At 40.2% G+C, this 24,098-nt stretch overlaps 2 pseudogenes; one reads left to right on the top strand and one right to left on the bottom strand.

The window, feature by feature from the left end:
- The first annotated feature begins 2,535 nt into the window (after window positions 1–2,535).
- Window positions 2,536–23,714, top strand: LOC139454970 (uncharacterized; annotated as a pseudogene).
- LOC139456369 (uncharacterized) lies at window positions 7,067–8,153 on the bottom strand (annotated as a pseudogene).
- Window positions 23,715–24,098: the final 384 nt, after the last annotated feature.

The following is a 24,098-nucleotide window of genomic DNA, read 5'->3' on the forward strand; positions in this document are numbered from 1 at the left end:
TTGACGGTGGTTTCCTGTCAAAATGGGACGTCTGGCGGGTCTTCCGGCGTCAATCCCTGCACATCTGAGGCGGCGACGTACGGTTTGTGAACATATTCATCGAGGACCAGGGATGCTTCTTGCAGTCACTGTTGCTGGCTGGAATTGATTTCGTAGGTGTGTTGTTCGAATCCAGTTGTCTTGTCGATTATTGGTTACGCGTGGCCTGCCACTCCGAGGATGGTCTCTGACTGCATTCGTCTGTTGCCAACGTTGCCATAAACACAAAATTGTGTTTCTATGGACGTTAAATTGTCTTGCAACATCACGTTGACTCGATCCTGCTTCAAGCATACCAATGGTTCGCGGACGCTCATTTTCGGACAGGCGCGGCATTTCGTAATGTTGAATAATTGCTTAATTTTGATGTTTTTCTGAGTGGTTGTTGTCAGCACGATGCTAAACAATGCATATGGAATCCCGTTAACGCACATGTACTAGTATATATACCCATTCTTGGGTAGTGAAATGCATGGAGCTTGCATAAAAGTCAACTTTTGCATGGAATGTGCATGCTTTTCTGTAGCGGTAGCGTTCTTGTGACTTGATTCCATACATGTACCACAATATTGAGAACCAAACTTTACTTGTTTGAAAAATACATTAAAATATTTTGTTGTTGAGTATATAATCTTTATTAGAGTCACGAACGTGATGCAAAAAAAACATTAAAAGTCCTTGCACATCAAAATTAATTATATTAAAACCCAAACAATGCCGAATGACGAATTTCTGTACCAGAATTTCTATGTAAACTATGTGAGATGGGTCTTGGAAAATCCACAATGGCTGTAACTTACGGTATACGGTCTCATGTTAGGTCAGTAACAACCATCTTGGATTTGTACTGACGGTATACGGGCTCATATGGGCTTAGTGGTTCTTCTCTCCGATTGGTCAATCTGACATTGAGGCATAATAACGAGAAATATACATGCCAAGGTTCAGCCTACTTAGTCTGGCAAGTTCAGAGGAGAGGAGTGCCAAAACTGCATTAGGTCCTTGCTGCAAGTTCGGTGTTGAATGGAATTACTTGTGAGTACTCAATATTCGAGGAGGGGTTACGAGTTCTGTCATTCAACAACACATACCTGAACCGTAGCGTTTTTGTCTTTTACTCCGCCTTAACAAATTGCATTATTGTAAGTCAAACACCACTTGGTCATGGCGTGCTATCATTTACCTTGATGATCGATTAATTTTAAAAAAATAAATGTGTCGCCAGGGGGATTCTAACCAGTGATGTTCACACGGAAGGCTGACGAATGTGGTCTTCTGCAACGATAACATGGAAGACATGTGGAATTAACAATGACATATTTACTGACCAACATATTACTGTATAATTCGTTTATAATCGAGTATATCTATGATGTATTCAGTATGCTATACTGTCAAGTGAACGTACGGGTAGGTTGAAATTTGGTTTTCGTTACAATAACTCGTTTCTCGATTAGGGCTATGCGTGGTTATAATAGGCCCATCAACATGAACAGGAGTATAATATTTGGGTCATTGAAAAATGTGCATGATTTGATGTTGCATCAATTGTATACTTGGCCTGGGACATGCATTTCATAACACGAGTCGTCAAAAAAAGAGATGCACTTGCGAATGGCTCAGAGAACACATTTCAGGGGCAACTCACTCTGTGTTCTATTTGTTTGTTTGTTGTTTAACGCGGCACTCAGCAATATTCCAGCTATATGGTGGCGGTGTGTAAGTAATCGAGTCTGGACCAGACGATCTAGTGATTGATATCATGAGCATCGATCCACGCAATTGGTTGGTTGGTTAGTTTGTTGTTTAACGCCGCACTCAGCAATATTCCAGCTATATGACGACGGTCTGTAAATAATCGAGTTTGGACCAGACCATACAGTGATTAATATCATGAGCATCCCACGCAATTGGGTCAGCGATTCTTACGATAAGCATTGTCGCCTTTTTACGGAATTTCACGTGCTCTAAAGGTTAAGCATTGAGTTCTCAGATATCTTTTACATACCGTCATCAAAACAATGCTGTTCAAACACTTTAGGCGCTAAGGTTCTCTGAATATTGGACATGGTCTAAATAGGGCAAGGCACGGATATTCTCAGTGCATAGTTGCATCGCGTACTAGTTCCAAAATCCGTAGATCGTTGGTTCGAATGCCAGATTCACCCAGTTGACGATTCTCGGGTTTTTAGCATCATATCCGTGACAGTTGGTTTTATTAAACCTTTTTCCAAATGTTTGGCGTGGAGAGTAAATGCCAATCTGATATGCAGAAAATATTGTGAAAGAATGACAGAATAATATCAAAATCAGAGGATATTCACCTTTATATCATCCAGAAGAATTTGCGACACCCTGACAAATTGGTTCCTGAGGAAAGCATTACCAGCAAAATATAATGATGTAAGTCCGTGATTTTACCTAACGTATTTCTGTTCTGATTCTTCATTCTCAGCCTGAAACACTGTGTGATTGAAACCCATCAACTCAACAGCCATGTCCACTGTGAAAATACCAGACGCCGGTGGTGACACCTTGACCTTCCTACAAGTTCAAGGTCGTCTTTATCCAGCCTTTCCCCCTGAAGCAGTTATGAACATGGGCACGTTCAAGATACGTCACGATGACGTCATAGTATGTGCTTACCCAAAGTCAGGTATGTCTTTGTTCAAAAGGATTTTGGCACCCGTAATAAACAAGCATGGTTTGGTCCCGAGTTATGACAGCTGGGTCGCGAGGGCCTAGCTTATCCGTTGCTAATGACGTGATACAGGACACGCTGCCGGACTGACACATCTCAATGCGTCTGCGCTACGCTTGACTCCCATTCTCTGTCAGTAACCGGCGAGCAATCGGGCAAGTATATTTATCATGGTGGCAGCACGACATGCAGCAGATTGGGTACATACACGTCTCAAGGTGTCTCGAATATCAGTTTGACAGTATCCATTTATTCTTTGTTTGTTTGTTGTTTAACGCCGCACTCAGCAATATTCCAGCTATATGGCTGCGGTCTGTAAATAATCGAATCTGAACCAGACAATCCAATGCTTGACATCATGAGCATCGATGTTGTTTGTTTGTTTATTTGTTGTTTAAAGCCGCACTCAGCAATATCCCAGCTATATGGCGGCGGTCTGTAAATAATCGTGTCTGGACCAGACACTCCAGTGATTGGCATCATGAGCATCGATGTTATTTTTTTATTTGTTGTTTACCGCCGCACTCAGCAATATTCCAGCTATATGCGGCGGTCTGTAAATAATCGTGTCTGGACCAGACAATTCAATGATTGACATCATGAGCATCGATGTTGTTTGTTTGTTTATTTGTTGTTTAAAGCCGAACACAGCAATATTCCAGCTATATGCGGCGGTCTGTAAATAATCGTGTCTGGACCAGACAATTCAATGATTGACATCATGAGCATCGATGTTGTTTGTTTGTTTATTTGTTGTTTAACGTCGCACTGAGCAATGTTGCAGCTATATATGGCGGCGGTCTGTAAATAATCGAATCTGGACCAGACAATCCAATGATTCACATCATGAGCATCGATCCACGAAATTGGGATACAATGACATGCATCAACCGAGTCAGCGAGCCTGACCACCCGACCCCGTTAGTCGCCTCTTACGACAGGCATAATCGCCACTTACGTCAAGCATGGGTTGCTGAAGACCTATTCTACCCCGGATCTTCACGAGTCGGGTGGTCAGACTCGGTTGATTGCGTGTCATCGTACCCCGACGATGAAGGGTGTTGCTCATAACACAAAACATTGGCACGATTATTTACTGGCCGCCGACATATTGATATAATATTGTTTTACGGCAAGTATGGGTTGCTGAAGACCTATTCTAACCCGGATCTTAACGAGTATCGGTGTACACAATAAAGATACGATAACATGTCAACCAAGTTAGCGAACTTGACCACTCAGTCGGGTAGCTGACGACCAATCCTAACCCGGATCTTCAAGGGTCCTTCGTCGCCTGATCTCCGAATGGAGCGGAAACTCCCTGGCAGTATTATTTATGTTTCATTATCCGGTGCTAAACGCTCATTTCCCCCAAATACTTATACCCAGACGAAGACTAGAATGTTATAAAGATGGATAATCAATCTGTTGCTGCCAAACAGGTAGTGGCGAGGGATAACTCACTAATTAATGTTTCAGGTACTCACTGGGTATGGGAGATAGTGCGCATGCTCCAGGCTGGCACGACGGAAGTGGAATCTGCCGAGAAGGATGAGGGGATGATGGAGCTGTTTGATCAAGATCACTTCGACCAACTCCCCTCCCCGAGGGCTCTTAACACGCATCTGCTGTTCACCCAACTACCCCCGGAAGTCACACAGAAGAAGAACAAGTTAATATTTCTGTCAAGAAACCCAAAGGACCTTTTTGTTTCGTACTATCATCACCACACTGGATTAGCGGACCTGTACAACTACAGTGGAAAGTGGAGGAATTACCTCCCCTTAGTTTTAGACGGAAGAGGTAGATACTCAAGCTAGCAACTGTTAGATATCTCTTGGAGTTCATGTATGGCACAAAAAAATAATTTAAAAATCATTTTAACCGATCGTTAAGGATAACGAACCCCTCGTGTTGCTTTCTTGCAGCCCCATGGGGACTCCGGGTTAGAAATGGTCCCTCGCAACACATGCCTGTCGTACGAGCTACCTTATGTTTGTTAGTTTCTTGTTTAACGCCGCACTCAGCAGTATTTCAGATATATGACGGCGCTCTGTAAATAATCGAGTCTGGACCAGTGATTGACATCATGAGCATCGATCAACGCAATCGGGATCGATGACATGCTTCAACCAAACCAGCGAACCTGACTACCCGATCCCGTTAGTCGCCTCCTACGGCAAGCATGAGTTGCTGAAGACCTATTCTACCCCGGATCTTCACGGGTCGGGTGGTCAGACTCGGTTGATTGCGTGTCGGTGAAGGGTGTTGCTCATAACATAAAACATTGGCACGATTATTTACAGGCCGCCGACATATTGATATAATATTGTTCTGTGTCCGGAATACCAAAAGCAGCAACACACGCAAACACACATGCACGTATCTATGCAAGTGCAATAACTTTAAACGCTAGACGCTCCGTGAAGATCCGGGTAAGAATAGGTCTGCAGCAACCCATGCTAGTCGTTTGAGGCGACTAACGGGATCGATTGGTCAGGCTCGCTGACATAGTTGATGTCATGTCATCGTATCCCAATTGCATAGATAGATGCTAATGATATCGATCTCTGGGTTGTCAGGTCTAGACTCGATTATTTACGGATCGTTGTCATATAGCTGGAAAATTGCTGAGTGCGGCGTTTAACAACAAACCAACCAACAAATCATGTCAGTGGGTGTTTTTTGTGCCACACTGGTAAGGGCATACGAAGAGTGCGGCGTTAAACAACAAACAAACAGACAACGACGTCAAACCTCATATCACCTCATATCGTTCAAAAGAACGTGTTCATCTCGAGTGACAGACATGTTAAAACCGATGTATGTATATTTTTCCAACCACACAGTGGACTACGGCTCGTGGTTTGACTACATGCGTGAATGGGAGAAGGCGATACAAAACAACCCGGATGTCCCAGTTCTGTCTGTTATGTATGAAGACATTAAAGAGGTACGGTCATCATCAAATTCAATCCAATTGTAATAGTAGCTGTGGTTTTGAGTGGGTGGGAGCATGGTTTTACGCCGCTTTTCGTAATATTCCAACCATCTAACTTCGGGGACACCAGAAATGGGCTTCACACTTTACTCTGGGTAATGACACATTTTAAGAATGACTTTGATCACATGCTTAGGATTAAAAAACACTCCACTCTCTTATCTCGGGTTTATCGTTATAAGGCATAACTTAGAAGTCGTATATGATGCTGTGAACCCTTGGTGTGATGCAGGACCCTTACAAGGAGGTACGGAAGATATCCGACTTCCTGGGGAAGAACTACCCGTCTGACTTCCTGCACAGGGTCTGTGACAGCTGCAGCTTCAGTAAGATGAGGGAACAGAAAGGACAGTACGACACCTCTCCCGACGGACTCCCAGTCATGTACAGGAAAGGTTGGTTCCTTGCAAAGTCCCATCAAGGGAACAATTAGTTAAGTGGTCAAAGGTGCTGCCTGTCTGTGTCCCTCATCCAGGGTTCGATTCTCAGATCAGATTCAAGTGTGGTATTTTGTCTGGTTGATTTCTGAAAAGTGGTTACATATTCGACATCCGTCGAGTTTGGTTTTTCCCTCGTGTTATCTGACACGCGGTAATGTAACCTACTTCAGTCACTAAATACGTTAGACATAAAGATGAGTAATAGGTGTCAGAGAACTTCAAATATGTTGATGAAATGTACTAAATGTACTTTTTGTGGTGTGGAAATATGTGCAAGGATAGTAAAGTGACGTTGTTGACTAAATAAGTGTACATAAATGTAGATGACGCGCACTCTAAAAACAAGTGTTTCTGTTTAAACACAGAAATAAACACTGATGATGCAACACTTTATAGACACGTTCACGTGTATATTTATAAACATACGTGTTTATGTAGATACAGGGCCGCTTAAAATTAAATGCACTTTGAGACGTTTAAAAATAAACACAAAAACATGTTTATACTCTTGCAACACTTTATAGACACTTATACATGTTTATGTTAGAATACATGTTCAGTGATAAACACTAATGACTGAGTCAGTAAGACTAGGGAGAGTCCAGGGTGAGACGTTTCACGAAAGTGATCCATTTTGTTCCTTAAGGTCCACTGTAGGCGTCTCACACCACAAACTGCTGCAGCAATCCAAGCGCACGCGTATATATGTCTGGGTAGCTCAGATCAAATATACATAATACGCTGCCAGTATAGCACAACTGCTGCATCCAAGATAGATGCAGCTTGGCAAACTATGAAATGTTCACCACAATGTAGGCTGTCATGAAACTGTTGTCGTCCTTATTGACGACAATGATGAGGCGGTGGCGAGGTGAATTCCTTGGATTAAAAAAATGCTTCTTTGACAGAAGTCACACCATCCACCTGAAAGTTAAACATTAAATTTAAGTTTTGGTATAAAAAGCTTTGATAAAATTGTAAAAAAGTCTGCATTTTAAAAAAATGATATGATCTTTAACTAAGGATGAAAGTCAGTTGGTCATTTCCATATAGCATAATGTTAAAAGCTAAAATTTGAGGGGTCACAGCATACTTTAACCACAGGTGGAAAAAATCCTTAAGGCCCCACACCACCTTATTATTCAGCATACTGTTTGAGGGATTGAGAGACGAACCTTATGGACACTAATGATTGACTTGGACTTCTTAGCTCGTCTTTTTTCGACTGCCACAGCCTTTTCCATGCCCACCAGTAAGTCAATTTCTGTTATGTCATCTTTCTGTAATAAGATTCGTAGTTACAGTTGAATTACCCTAATGTCCAGGTGTGTGTGTGTGTGTGGTTAGGGGGTATATGGTACTTTTGATATGTAAAGCTATTCAGGAGACATTATTTAAATGATAAAAAGAGTGCTCACGTTAGCCTTCATTGTATTCGCCAACCTTCTGGCAGACATCTTGTCTGGCCTGTTCCTCCCCCTTTTCTGGGTACACCATAGCAAAGAATTCCGACAGCATCTGTGAATGAATAACAGAGTATGAAATGACAAAAGTCTAGTCATTTTACAGGTAATCTATTGAATATAATCCATTCCTTCATTTGCACATGACGTTTACAATTGTTCTCTGAAACTGTACAGTGTTTTGATAATAATATTTGGAGACATCGTGGACTACCAACAGCATGTTCCTATCATCTGTCACTACTCAGTACTCACATGTTGTCCTTCTGAGAAAAAGGGATACGCCTCAATATGGGCTGGATCTTTCCGTCTGGTAGAGAAGTCATCCACCTTTTTCTGTACTGACGTAGGTGCCGGAGAAGCAGCTTGATGTGAGTGTTACTTGGTTTGGCCTTTTCCCATTCAGCTTGAAGTTCTTTGAGATTGACAGAATATTCTTCTTCAGACAAGAGATCGTCATTAGAAACAGTGACTTCTCTGTATCGGAAATATTTTGTGAAGGGAGACATACCCACATGACATGCAGTAGACCTGCCTTCAATGAAGACGGAAGGTGAACCTGCAGTTGTTTAGAAAATTTTGGATATACACAACAACAATCTAGGTAGGCCTATATAACAATCTAGATTCAAACAAGACTTGCGTGAACTCTGATACTGTGTTTTCCACTAGTTAATATAATAAAATTTCACTTCAGTTTTGCAATACTACTTACGCAATTTTGAGTAATCTTGTGCAGGAACACTTAGTACAAAATGGCGACAACCACTCAGTATAATGACGTCAGCTAGTGACGTCATATATTTTACAACACTGCTGATAGTATATAAACACTGGTGTTAATAAATCAACTCATGAGACCAACCATGAGATAAAGGACCTTACGGGTGAAAAATCACATTTTGACTTCTCAACATATATTGAGGTATGCGAGGATGTGTTGTTGGAAAGATGCATGTGGCATGAGGCACACGAAGTAAATCTGCCGATATATACAATTTATGTTAGATATATACCATTCGTAAGAGGTCCATGGAAAAGTATTCAGCTTTCAGATGAGAGATAGATCTAAATAGATAAGCTTAATAGTGTAAATTCAGTTTGTTTTAAATAAATTAGAAATAATAGTCGACATAACTATTTCTATTATTTTGATCAAAAATGTAATATTAGTAAACGGATGTACACTTAGAAATACGTGTGTGTGTATCTTGTATCTCAAACTTGTTTTACACCAGTGACGTAAAATATGCATTTGCGTCCAGGAACAAACACTTCAACATGTCTGTACTAAAAACTTGTTTGTGGTGCGAAAAAGAACAAACGGGTGTGCATTTATGAATGCACATGTGTGTGTTGGTTGTATGGCAGACTGTGGTGATTATTAAGCACCAGTGACGTAAGATATACACTAGCGTTTAGGAACAAGCACTTCATCATGTCTCTGGTAAACGTTTGTTTTTAGAGTGCGATATATATGTATTGTGCGGGCCCGTGCAACAATTGGGACCTTCTAGACCCACAATATCTGAATTATTTAAGAAATAAGATGTGGTCCAAAAAGTCATTTATGAATTCACTTTGTGTGTTCTTTGAGCTATAGACTAAAAACCGATGAGCACAGGAACATGCACGCAAAGTTCTTGATTACCCAATTAAATTCCATTTATAAATTGTAGGTATTGTACACATGCACGTTTTGAACAGATACGACACTAAATATATTTTATACATTTAGTTCCATACATGTATGTATTGCTCTCCGTGTGTGTGTGTGTGTGTGTGTGTGTGTGTGTGTGTGTGTGTGTGTGAAAATTTTAGTACGCGTGAATTAAAACACCCCAGATGACTACTCTTTATAGCAAAGGCTGTTCTGAGGGCTATATTTTTTAATGGACACCCACGTACACTTAAGCTATGATTTTAAGAATGTTTCCTCAAAGGACTATTCTTAAAAACTGACACAAAGGCCACATTAACGCGTACTTTTATGCACACTATGGCAGGAAGACTGCCGACACAACTAATACATGATAGCCGACCCACATTCTTTCCTGATTAGGGGAAAGCATTAGGTGTTGTGTGGCCTGATTCCTGGTGTCAACATTTGTGATGGTTGTGGATGAGTTTGGAGCACCCTTACCCCGCTTGAAATAACTGACACCGTGATCTAAAAATTATCTGGATTTATTGGACAAAATATGTGTTCATGATGCGTTACAGTGTCGGTCAAAAATTATTGCGGATAATATCATACATGAATTGAAATAGGTTTAAGCCTCATTGTGTACCGAACTATGATGTCTGGATTACTATTGCAAATAACTGATTTGAGTGATAAAGATAAAGAAATAATTGGAGGATAGGTCCATGATAATGAATTGTATGAATGAATCATGTATGAATGATCAGAGCTATAACAACTCCACCTGTGTTCGTCATATAACAACTCCACTTGTGTTCATCATTGGTGAGACCCGTGAAGATTCCGGGGTAGAATAGGTCTTAAGCAACCCATGCTTGCCGTAAAAAGGTGACTATGCTTGTCGTAAAAGGCGACTAACGGGATCAGGTGGTCAGGCTTGCTGACTTGGTTGATGCATGTCATCGATCCCAATTGCGTGGATCGATGCTCATGACATTAATCATTGGATTGTCTGGTGCAGACTCAATTATTTACAGACCGCCGTCATATAGCTGTAATATTGCTGAGTGCGGCGTTAAACAACAAACCAACCAACCAAATCATCAGTAGTGTTCATGTTATTGTACTCGGTCAAGGTTATTGGTGTCATCTTAATGCACTTATGTCAAGGTTACTGAAAGGTCAGACGTATGCCATTTCAATGCATGCAGGTCACATCACCGATGTCCTTTCAGTGCACTCAAGGTCATTGTGTTTGTAAAGTCAGATTGGTGTCATTGCAGGTCAGGTCGGTGACTGGAAGAACATGTTTACTGTGTCCATGAGTGAGTGGTTTGACAGAGTGTACATCGACAAGATGGAGGGATCAACACTCAAGTTCAGATATACCCTGGAAGACTAGAACTGGCAAAGCGACAACGTGTTAGTAATTCAATACGCACTGATGAAAACGAGCTACACATGAGTTCGATGAGATCATCTTAGCTGTAGAACGCTTGTGCTACTTTATGTCCGGTATACAATCGTATTATAGATAGAACTAATAACGCATAAAACATTAAACGTTTTGTTTGTAAACACCACAGAATGAAAGTTACTGAATTTTACAAGCAACTGTTGTCACTTATATCATACAAAACGTTGATCACATTCATACTCGTTTACTGTCGTTTTTTGTACACACAACTCAACTTTGGAATATTTGTATCTTTCCATGATACACAAACATGAACCTTTAACATGTGAAGTGTATATTAAAAAGGAATGACATATATGGTTTCCCTATAAAAAGTTTTGGCCAATATATTATTTTCCTCTGTTGACTAAAGTTCCGTTATTCGTATTCCGACCATTAATATTATCTTTCTCCGAGTCTGCAAGAGTGACCTTGGGCCGAATCCAGTTTCGTGACGTTTTTTAGTTAAAATGAATCCAACTGTAACAACATGTGTAAACAAAGCCCACAAGGCTCAAGTAACAGGTATTATGATAAGAACTACAGTGGAATTCAAATTTGCATCTCCAGCCCAATCTGGCACTCACTATCATTTGAAGTAAATACAGTTTGTATTGGTATAATCAGATGTATGGAATATGATTGATAATACCAGATATAATTATACATACGTATACACATCTTAGTTTGTTATTATAACATAATGCTTTACGAGCATTAGTATCAGTGACTTTTTCGTCATGTTATATTTGTTTGTTCAAGACATAAGGAAACTGAAATAAATATTATTTTAAAAAATCTTCTTCACAGACGCCAGGCACACGCCATGCATGTGGTTTTATTATCATAGTGATTGAATGCTATTACTTTCATTGACGATGTTGCATACAATAACACTGTAGATATTGAGGTGAGACACAGATGAAATTGTCATGAATGTCATACATTGGTGGTAAACCCACACATCAAGCAGACCATATTACACACCTATTAGAAATCAGACGGATGAGCTACCCTCATACATACAACGTGTTAATGACGGAACTGCATATCTGTTTCATTTCAATGCAAATACACAAGATAAGGGTGGACCACTCGCAGTGTGCCCGAGTTACAGCGTCACATCACATCAGCAATATGACAGTCGTACAACGGAATGCACAAGGTGAGCTACAGTGCCTTGTCAGTTTTCTTTCGTTGTATTGGACATACGTCTTAAGTCTGGGCAGTTTTCCCATGAAACCAGGGAAACACGAAATATGACGTTCCGGTGACATGGACGATGCATTACCACTACCATATCCAGTGTGGACAATCATTAAATGACTGTTTCTGTTCTTGATACAATATTAGTATGTCTGTGGCCACTTGTAGTATAAAACGGATATTAAAGAAGATCCCGAAGGCTTCTAACAGAAGACATCGTCCCAAACACAGTCCGGAGAGCGTATATGTTTTTTGCACTTCAAAGTGTCTATTCGGTTTAGCAGCAAGATAACACGTGTATCGATTCGAATGATCATATCATGGATTTTGCTTCATAAAGTTACTTTTTTCTGATTTCCTGAACAAAATTCTTTTCCACTGAACATAAACATTAAATCCATATTCTGAACCATCATTATGGTGTGGGTAATTGTGTTGATTCGTTGTATTAGTAAAGTTGTTTTATTGTCAAGTATGTGTCAGTGTTGTGTTTGATAAACATGTACTACTCCAGTGTATAAAACAGGGTAAGATTAGGTGTTCAGCAACTCTTGCAGATGCGTGGATCGATGCTCATGATATCAATAACTGGATTGTCTGGTCCAGACTCGATTATTTACAGACCGCCGTTATGTAACTGGAACGTTACTGAGTGTGGCGATAAACAACAAACAAACAAAACAAAATTTTAATGAGTAAACGTTACTTAAAACAATGATGTTGGCATTACGTCATCACTGGTCTGTGCATTTCGTCAGCATTGATTAGGTCGCATGGAATTATTATTACACAAGTGTTTTCTATGGAATGCTATTTAACGTTTTCGACATCAGCTTTATAAACTAAATTTGTGATAGGCATTACTTAAAAGCGGACGGATGACCAGGTATACACAATTTTATGGATAACATGTACAACCTCTTTAATACTGTAAAAAGCGACGTTTCGGTGTAGATCCTTATAGTTTCCTTGTATGTTGACCCTTGCTTGACCACGGTATAAGGATCTATACCGAAACGTCGCTTTTTACAGTATCAAAGAAGTTGTTTTCCATAAAATTGTGTCTACCTAGCTTTATAAACTCTTTGATTTCAGAATAAAAATCGGAAGTGTGTTGGTACTAGATTTGAAGGACGCGTGAATATTGTAGGTCACATTAGAATCAAACTACTTAAAATGTACGTCAAATGAAACAATATACACGCAATATAATCCACTGACTAAAACTGACGGAAGCAAATATGATAGATTGATAATAACTTCTGTTTTTCTAACTCTGAATACAAGTCTTGTTAAGACCTTCCCTGCATTTTTTTGAATAGTCCCCAGTGTTCACCTTAGATGAACCATCTACGTTGAACTCTGGGAACTGTTTTCAATAAAAGCGACAAAACCCGTTTCATAGCCATAAGAAATATCTACTAAAAGCAGTCCAGTTTTCGATTCGGACAATATCATAAACCTGTTTATAAATCACGATAAAATTGTGATGATAGCAGGTGTTCGGGTTAATGTGAGCGTATCCTGCCCCAACGGTGCACCTACATACACAGGGGCATATGGTACCAGTTAAAATAGGGAATTGTGTCTGACATCATTGTGGTCACTGATGGGTCAAGGTTTGAAATGCCATCCAAATGTCTACCAAAAACCTCTTGTGAAAGTGCAGTAGTATGTAATAATGTATTATCAGGTGTATTTTGATTTTAGCTTCTATTTTAATTCCTAAGTCTCAGTTCCTGCTCAACCACCAAATCTAACCTTCGGTATTATTACAATACCACAGTCGCCATTGCGTTTGCTTGCTTTATTGTTTCTCTGGGTTGTTATTGTCCTGTCCAAGCAATACCCTCATACATACATTTTAATTCAATACAAATACATAGATATGGATGGACCACTCGCAGTTTGCCCGAGTTACAGCGTCACATCGCATAGGCAAAATGCCAGTCGTACAACGGAATTCACATGGTGAGCTACAGTGCCTTGTTTTCGGTTTTCTTTCGTTGTGTTGGACACCGTATATTCAGTGGCAGGGTGCCCTTTGGGACTGGTCAGCTGACGTTCACACTTGCATTGGAGTCTCGTTCGGAAGCTTTCCTTTTCTTCTCCTCCAGCTCCGCTTTTCCCTGTTCCAAACTTACAAAGAACCTATTAGACTAGACACACAACATACATATAATTTTCTCAAACACTTTTACAAACACCGGCCTGGAATCGACCCTGGAACCTCTTGACTAAGACACGCGATAATACAGGTCACATTATGTGACCATCTGATCCTATAATTTGCTTCTCACGAAATTTTCATGTCAGTGGTCCGTTCCTTCAACCATCGTAAACAGTTGTATTGTTTGCCTTTTTATGAGAAAGGATTAACCCTGCAAATCCCGTCTGTCAACATGTTATAGTGTTTGTGTTTGTTTGTTGTTTAACGCCGCACTCAGCAATATTCCAGCTATATGACGGCGGTCTGTAAATATCCGAGTCTGTGCCAGTGATTGACTTCATGAACATCGATCTACGCAATTCAGGTACGATGGCATGCATCAACTAAGTCAGGGAGCCTGACGACCCGATCCCGTTAGTCGCCTCTTACGACAAGCATAATGTATAGTTCTCCAGTTTCACTTTGCAATCTCTTCAATCTCTTACGGAATTAAAAGGCCGCGGCATTTTCGTTAGTCGTTACTATTGGCTGCCATCAACTAATGCTGGTCGTATGAGGCGACTAGATGAATAGGATGGTCGGCTCGGTGGCGTACACGTGTTCTTTTGCATGTCACCATACCTCAATTGCGTTGATCGATGCTTAGGATATCAATCATATGATTGTCTGGTCGATTATTTACAGAGCGCCGTCATGTAGCTGGAATATTGCTGAGTGCGGCGTAAAACAGCAAACCAACCAATAACCAACCTAATGTGGTGAAGTCAACCTGTACACCCACATAAGGCAGCTTTGGATTTATTTATATCATTTGACAGTTCCGAGTTTGAAATTCCATTGGGAAAGACAAATGTAACCAAAAGAGTTAAAGAAGTCATCTTCTGCAGCAATATCGCTTTCAGTGTAATAAAAAATATGCAAATTTAGAGGTTGAAATAGAGAATCTCACAGATCATGCATGATCGCATTTTAATGCGCCTTTATCGCCTAAAACATTTAAATGTACGAGTGAGTGAGTGAGTGAGTTTAATGTGGGAGGAAAGCCCGAAGTGATGCAGGTCTCAGACGTTTACCACTTCGGTGAAACCCACGAGCACGGGTATGGTGCTGACAAACATAGAAACATAATCGGGGCGAACCGGGATTCGAACCCATAATCATAGGTTTCTGGCGTGCCCAATGTACGCAACTCTGCACAGCGAATCGCGGCGCCTGAGACGACTGAGCCACCCGTGCCCCCTTAAATATACGAAAATATTAACAGCAGCAAGTAAGTAACATCATCATGTGCGAAATGTCAAGTCGACATTTACAAGTTTGTGGCAGAGGCGAGACTAAGTGTTAATCAAGTTTTGAATCACTATTACGGCAATTCGGCGTGTTTTTTAGCATAATTGACATTAATCGCAAAAATGCAACCTTAAATGGATCAAACACTGATAAAATGTGGTCGCGTTTCAGTATCTTTGGTCACCGCACTCAGCAATATTCCAGCCATATGGTGGTGGTCTGTAAATAATCGAGTATGGACCAGACAATTGATTTATATCATGAACATCGATCCACGCAATAGGGATCGATGACATGCATCAACCAAGTCAGCAAGCCTGACCACCCGATCCCGTTAGTCGCCTTTTACGACAAGCATAGTCGCCTTTTACGGCAAGCATGGGTTGCTGAAGACCTATTCTACCCCGGATCTTCACGGGTCCGCGTTTCATTGAGTTCAAAGCAGGCGGCAAGGTAGCAACCGGATACACCTCGCTATATTGCAAACAGCTGACTTTGTTGACCTCCCTGTTCACCTCAGAAGAACTCGGTACAAGTGCTCTGGATTTTGATCCTGAAAGAATGGAGCATATTGGCCTGTGTTGTTCAGAGTTAATATGGGAATAATCTTTGATGCTGTGTATGTTTTGTGTGGCCTGTTTTTTGTGATATCTGCATAATATGAAACGGCGGGACGTTTACATCGTTCAGCTTATGCACCAAATGTTTACGTGCACTGTGGTTTGTCAGTTTCTTGTCACATGACGTTCCCGCAGATGTTACCATGCGTTTCATTATGGATTCAATTTTGTGAATACCAACAGTTTGCCCTTTAAGCAATGGATCTGACGATCAACCCTTATTTTTGACAGTGGAGCTTGTTAAGTAGAAAGCACTACCTGGAGTGGAATAATTGCCTGGAATTCCAAGGATTCTATGTATTTCAACGTCACAACTTATATTGGATATTCTTGGATTTTCAGGTGGTCGATATTTTTTTACCCAACATATATAATTAGGAATATTGATGTAAAACGTCATGCTAGTTTGGTCATAGAACAATTCCGCTATAGTTTACACGTTTTCCGCTCACCTACACCACGCGGAAATCTGTCGCACAACACGTCCATTTGTGGAAGCATTTTGTCAAAATATGATTTCCGAATGTAGATTACAAATTCACAAGGAAAACCCCTTTAGCCAAATATTTGGACTTTCAAGTTGGTTTTCATGTTTCATTTTCTTACAAAAGTTTTATTTTGAAACATATTAGTTTTATATTTTCATGAACTAGCAATAGACAAATTGGGATACTCTTTCACAGGGATCAATGTCATATAGCACCGCTATTACAAACTCCGCCCGCTACTGTCGTCATCAAATTGTGCTTGTTGTAAACTCACCTGGCGACCTACTTCCACTGAACAATGAGTTGACTGACATCCTACACAGGCAAGTGAAAAGAACTTGTTTGAATTATATTATTAAATTTAATTGTACCCGCAAAAAACAGCTTACCTACTGTAGGGATACCAGTATTACATTGAAGCTATAAGCTGACCTGGCTGGAGCGTGCTTTACGGCGCAACATGAGTGGCCTCTCTTTGTCCACGAAGCCAGCTGCACCGTGGCGTCTCCCATTTCTCATTTGCGCATTACAGCATGTTCGTACTTTTTATTCACAGAAAGACACAGTTTGGTAACGACTACATGTTAGCTTTTTAATCAAGGTTTCACTACCAAATCCCTGCATCGTGATGTCATTCTAGAAATGTAATGGTGGACATTCCGAGGAATTTACAAAATGAGACGTGCTTGTTAAACATTACAGTGTGCGAGTTCAGCCTCAATTTTGTAATTGATATCTTTTCCCGTAAAAACCTCGTTCTCAAGTGCGACCTACAAAGAGTAAATACAATTTGCTAGCATATGACATACTCACTCTATAGTCTCTGTCAACTGGAGTTTTTAAACAGAGGTTTCTACTGAAACAACTTTTTTGTAAGATAGACACAATTTTATGGATATAAGGATCTATACCAAAACGTCGCTTTTCACAGTATTAAAGATGTTGTTATCCATAAAATTGTGTCTATCTTGTCATCCGTCAACTTCTAAGTAATGCCTATCAAACAATTTAAACTTTTTTGTACTTTTATTAGTTTTCCATGTTACGAAATATGTTCACTGGATATTAATGCTTTTCACCTGGATAATAAGGTTTATTCATTTCATGATGAGGATCATCTTTTTTTAAATTGTCCCAACTGTATGCATACCTGACAGGGACGACATGGGCTACCATTATGATACGATGTCTTACATTTTTTTCTCAAGAGGAATACCATTATTTCTTCTTTTGTTTATATTTTTTCTGACTTTTTTGGATGGATTCAATGCAAATACATTCCCAAGATGCAAAATTCTACAAGCGTTTAAAGTTCTATATAATATTAATGCATACACAAGCCTTATTGGTACAAATGTACTCTTGATATTTTCCACTTGAAAATTCATTAGTTTTAGCGGCGCCAGAATTCCAATATGTTCATACCTTTCTTGACAAATCTCCAGTGGTGTCACTTGGAAGTCGCATCATGATAAATAGTTAGTAAGAGACTAGTATTCGAAAGTGAGTTCCAAGAAAATAACAGTTGAAACACACGATTTAGCCATGACTGATTATTAAAATGCAATAGCCAAGGTATAATCCAAAAGTTATCGTCCACCACAACAGTAACATTAGTATACATTAGTATAGTATTAGTATATATTAATTCACGTGACTAAAATCTTGACTACTTCCGGTGCTGTGAAGGGTTACTTTCCCTAATTAAAACTAACAAACCAATACATATTTGAGATTTAAGTTCTGATTTATTTAAGCGCAAATGTCCGTTCAGTGTAATAACACTGACAAACTATGTCCAGACAGCTTAAGACAGAAAGAACCAAATGTCAAACACCGCAACCTGTAAGCAATCAGTTTAGACCCCTGACATACAAATTAGACCATCAATGACATATCAGTAACGCACTGAAAGAGTCCACTGGCTGTGCTTTTTAATATGCACGATAACACATTGAGAGGCAAATTTATGCATGACATCACAGGTCAACAAGATTATGGACGAGACCTTATTTTTTAACCTGAGCCTTGACTGACGCTGCTGGAACGGTGTTGGTGTAGATTTTTTTGTCCGCAGATAATCAGAAGCAGACTTGTCATCATCAAATGAAAGTTTACCCTTTCATGAAAAAATGTGGATATGTGGAATGTGTGACCTGATCTTCGTTTCTATCGCAAACTGCCAGCCGCCCTTGATCCCTTTGTAAAGCAACTTGGTGAACACGTGAGAGTGAATGAGTGAGTTGAGTTTAAAGTGTCAGCTTAATGTGGGAGGAAAGCCCGAAGTGATGCAGGTCTCAGACGTTTACCATTTCGGTGAAACCCACGAGCACGGGTATGGTGCTGACAAACCTAGAAACATAATCGGGGCGAACCGGGATTCGAACCCACAATCATAGGTTTCTGGCGTGCCCAAAGGACGCAACTCTGCATAGCGAATCGCGGCGGCTTAGACGACTGGGCCACCCGTGCCCCAGTGAACACGTGGAATGTCGCCATCAAGGAAACAATGCGACGTACACAAGCACCGTAGATCACCACAGGCGCCTGCTTGTAAATATGTTTTGGCTTCAGATATGTAGTAGCACAAAACATATTTATTAATTAGTCTATCCTATACACTTCTCTAAATTGTTTCGGTGGAGTTAATATTGAACAGTTACTGTTTTAACACGCTTGATGCTACTTGTTTGTAGGCGCAGTTGTAAAAGATGACTGAGATCACTGTCGCTGATGACGGCGGGGACACTATGAGATGCATCCAGCATAATGACCATCTCTTTCCGGTTTTCAACATCCAGGCAATCACCGGGCTCACATCAGTCAAAATAAGAGAAGATGATGTCCTTATTCTTGGATTCCCGAAATCAGGTGACGTACACGTTTCGGAGCAGATAAGGATTCCTTGTAAAGATTAGTCGGATCAGTAAGCATAAGCACACGCATAAGCTATAAGATGAGCAGAAAAGATACCTTTTGACAAATACATAACATATGTGTGTTAAATGGCGGGTGCTACCGACAGGGCAGGACATGCTTACCCTTTTCGTGACCACCTGGTGTCATCACTTATTTTCAGTGGTCTATTTACATAGTTTTCTCAGCTATTTTGCCGTTTATTCTTTTCTTATAAACATTGAAATGAAGATAAAGATGAAATTGAGACAATCGAAAGGTGCCAGTAACAGTGTCTCACAACAGTAAGCGTGAATTAATGAATGGTGTTTTACGATTCAACCGATATATGTAATCGGGGTCAGCCAAAGCAACTGCTGATAGCAGCCACCACGACACAGGGCATCGAGGACACACGATAATACAGGTCACATTATGTGACCATCTGATCCTATAATGTCATGTCAGTGTTTCTTTCCTTCCACCATCGTAAACAGTTATATTTTTTGCTGTCACATCTCGAAACTCAGAAGTCATATGCCTTTTTATGAGAAAGGATTAACCCGTCCGTGGTCACAAGTATATCTGTCATCATGTTATAGTGTTTCTTGTTTAACGCCACGCTCAGCAATATTCCAGCTATACACTCAGCAATATTCCAGCTATATGACGGCGGTCTGTAAATAACAGTCTGGACCAGACAATCCAGTGATTAACATCATGAGCATCGATCCACGCAATTGGGATACGATGACATGCATCAACCAAGTCAGCGAGCCTGACCACCGATCCCGTTAGTTACAACAATCATAGTCTCCTTTTAGGACAAGCATGGGTTGCTGTAGACCTATTCTTCCCCGGGTCCTCACAGGTCACACGTAATTCTGAGTCAGCTTGGTTTAACGCCGCTTTGAACAGTATTTCAGCCATGTCGGGGCGTGTCAGTTCAGTAAGTTTGGAAGGAGGAAAGCCCGTGGTGATTTTAAAGAAGGTCTCAGAAGTTTAACACTTTTGACAAACCAATGAACACGGGCTGCTGTGAAAATGAAAAAACCCACAAGTATCAAAATCATGTCGAATTCTGCTGTCAACAGTTCCTAATGCGATACCACACGTGATTAAGAACATATTATGTTGTAAACTTGGAAACTATATAACTTGAATCATTTTCTACAGGAAACCATTGGCTGTGGGAATTAACCCGCCAGGTGTTACAGGGACGTGTGGTGGAGGATGACAGAGTGATGAACGAGTTGCTGATGGAGAGTGCACCGGAAGAGGAGTATGCAGACTTACCCTCCCCCCGAATCCTTGCGTCAAATGCCCCTCTAACCAAACTGTCACCGGAGGTGATCCAAAAGAAGCCGAAAATTATCACCGTATTCCGGAACCCGAAGGATGTTACTGCATCCTATTACTCCTTCGCCCTGAAGCTGCCTTTTTGCAAATACACGGGGAAGTGGGAGAACTTCGTGAAGCCGTGTGTGCAAGGAAGATGTAGGTACAACGTTATTGCCTTGTAATCAGTATTGTTGCATGATGAGATTTGATGACTGATGAGGATAGGGACATTACATTATTGGAGATCATTTTCTCATTCTGTGTTTCCACTGCGAGCCCGTTCTAAAATATACAGACAGCTATATGTACTTGCCTCCAAGCCGGCAACTACTGTCATACTGTCAACTGTATGATTGGCAGATGGTTGTCATATTGTCAGTGTGACTTTGCCGACGTCTGTCATATTCTCAGCTAGACTTAACATGATGTTATGGCATTGTCAGCTGAACATAACAGACTAGTATCACACTGGTATCTAGACTTAACAAACGAATATCGCTTTGTTTGCCCTACTTAACGTACTGCTATATCTGCTACACTTCACAGGACACAGACATTGCATACTCCTGTACATCGTTACAATTAAATTGCATCGCAAAGCAATAGAACAGACCACTGTGACGTCATCGTTTACATGGCGTTATCTTCAAATGACATAACTTTCTCACATTCGGCAAGCATAGTTTTGAATTTGTATCTACTCATGTTGATATCAAACGACCCTTGGGTGACATTCTATGTAAACTGAGGGGCAAAAGAAAGAATACCGAATATTTTTTTTATGTTATTGAAAATTGAAAAGACTGTTGTTAAATTTGGTGTTGTTTCTTTAACCATCACTCTTTTATGCAACAATTTGTAAAAAGTAATCTGTGGCAAGGTGATATTGTGTAAAAATGAATTGGTTCCATGAAGACTTGGGTAAGAAATTAATTTGCACCCCTACCATGTTTGAAATGTAAATTTGTGCCGAAAAAAGCAAATATATGGATTTCAAAGATAAAATGTGTAAGATTGTGTATTTTGCGAAATATTTTATTTTTTAAATTAAATTTTAGATAGATGAATGTTTTTAAAAATTAAAACCACGTGGAAGTATTCTTTGAGAGCTGAGTAAGCGCCAGTACAGTTGATGTTTTGGATATAATACCGCCAACTTGATATTTTCAATTGAAAATCAAACATAGTATCGGACTTCATATCTCACCAACTGTATCTTCATCACCTGGGTAATAAATTAATCTGCTTTAAATTCCGATTGTTATATCAATATGGTGTAACGTTATGTTGCAGTTTACCACGGTTCTTGGATGGACCGTGTTTTATCATGGCAGAAGCTAAGGGACACCTATCCAGAATGGCCGATTTTGACGGTGTTTTATGAAGATTTAAAAGAGGTAAGTATACAAAGTAACTTTTTTTCTTGTGACGGATGAATAATGATAAACTGTGTCAGACATTGGTTTATGTATTCATAGTTAATATGTGTAACAATGCAAAGACAGGAATTAGACATGTTTGAAGACCTTCGGAGTGAGACACGAGACATCTTCGATTACCCAGTGTATGACATCTCCTTTCTGGTATGGTGTATACCCTGGACCAATTCAGTGCGGCGTTAATCAGCAAACAAACCAACCAACGTTGAAACAATAAAATTGAGTGAGTGGTACTAGACACTCGAAGATGTCATTTGGACACTCTGTGGACAATCCTGGCGTCAGCAGATCTTGCGAATGTTCTGTAATATTGATATGTTTCTGAGATCGCACAACATAATTTGCAACTGGGGAAGCCGAGTTGTTGACGAGTCAGAAAACCCGCATCAATTCCATCAATTTCAGAATAGGAATATCATTCCCTGTTCTAACGACGAGGTAGAGTAGGTGTCACGTACAATATGTTTGTATTTTGATCGTATACTAAAATCAGAATCGGTTGGTCACAATTTGTCATTGTACTACGATAGTGTAGATATTTATACATACTGTCAACCATCTGTGTGTCCCTGATTCGGTTTTTAAAAATCATCTCTGACATTGCCGTCTGCAGAGGAATACACCAGTAGCAGGCACTCACCAAAGACACGGTTTAGTTCCCTGCATGCATGAAGGGGTCCAGTGTTTGAACCCCATTCTTGATTTTCTCAACAGCTTTACACTTTCTATGTCATTTGATGGACTTTATTCTGTGCAAGGATCCTATGGAACAGTTGAGGAGACTGTGCAGCTTCCTGGACGTCAAGAGGAGTGAGGAGTTCCTGAAGGCGGTGGTCAACATCTGCAGCTTTGACAAGATGAAAGATATCAAGTCACACCGTGCGGTGTTCAGAAAAGGTGCTTTGATCTTTAAACAAAAGCAAGAGTAACCGTCATCGAAAGGAATTATTAAGTAAAGAAAATCAATAACAATTATAGTGGAATAGAACATGGATTTACGGACTGATCTCGATAAATCAGGGAAGCTTTGCTTTGCGTATCCTGGTGCCACCTCAAATGTTCATCTCTAAATGGGATTACAATTAAAAGATATGCCATCACATATTTGCAGTAGACACACATGATTCTAAACTCAGACTGTTTAATATAATAATATTTCAAAGGGAAAGATTCTTTAGAAAGTCGTTTAGGTCAATCTTCAGTCCAGATTAACGCCACTACACATTACTAATTCTAAGGATAGAGCGGAAAAGTTTTGACAAGGAGAAAACAGTCACGCTAATTGTGTGTTTCAGTACATACTGTTGGTATAAGAAAGTTCGAACATAAGTTAACATCCACTTTTTTTTAGAGATTTGTCAGTATTGGGTAATACGTTGTTTATATCATCAGAACTTTATCGTTCCAGGCGAGGTGGGTGACTGGAAGAACTGGTTCACTGTGGCCCAGAATGAGTGGTTTGATCAGCTCACCAGGAGAAGATGGCGGATTGTCAGCTACAGTTTAGATATACATTGTAGCTTCACAGAGAATCAACATTAGCCGTGTGTCCTTTTCACAAATTAGTTCTTGTGTTACGACAATTTGTGAATTGTTTTTGTGTTGTTGTTTTGTTGTTGTTGTTTTTCAAACAGTTTTTGTTCTATTTCAATAGTATACAGATAATTTGTTAAGGAAGTTATGGCATTATAGCATGTTGGTTGGTTGGTTTTACCGCCCTCAGCAATAATCCAGCTATATGACGGCGGTCTGTAAATAATCGAGTCTGGACCAGACAATCCAGTGATTGATATCATGAGCAACGATCCACGCAATTGGGATCGATGACATGCTTCAACCAAGTCAGAGAGTCTGACCTCCCGATCCCGTTAGTCGCCTCCTACGACAAGCATTGTCGCCTTTTA

The sequence above is a fragment of the Haliotis cracherodii genome, unplaced genomic scaffold (assembly GCF_022045235.1).
Source record: "Haliotis cracherodii isolate W230 unplaced genomic scaffold, xgHalCrac1.p SCAF_11, whole genome shotgun sequence".
In the NCBI taxonomy this organism is placed as follows: Eukaryota; Metazoa; Mollusca; class Gastropoda; order Lepetellida; family Haliotidae; genus Haliotis; species Haliotis cracherodii.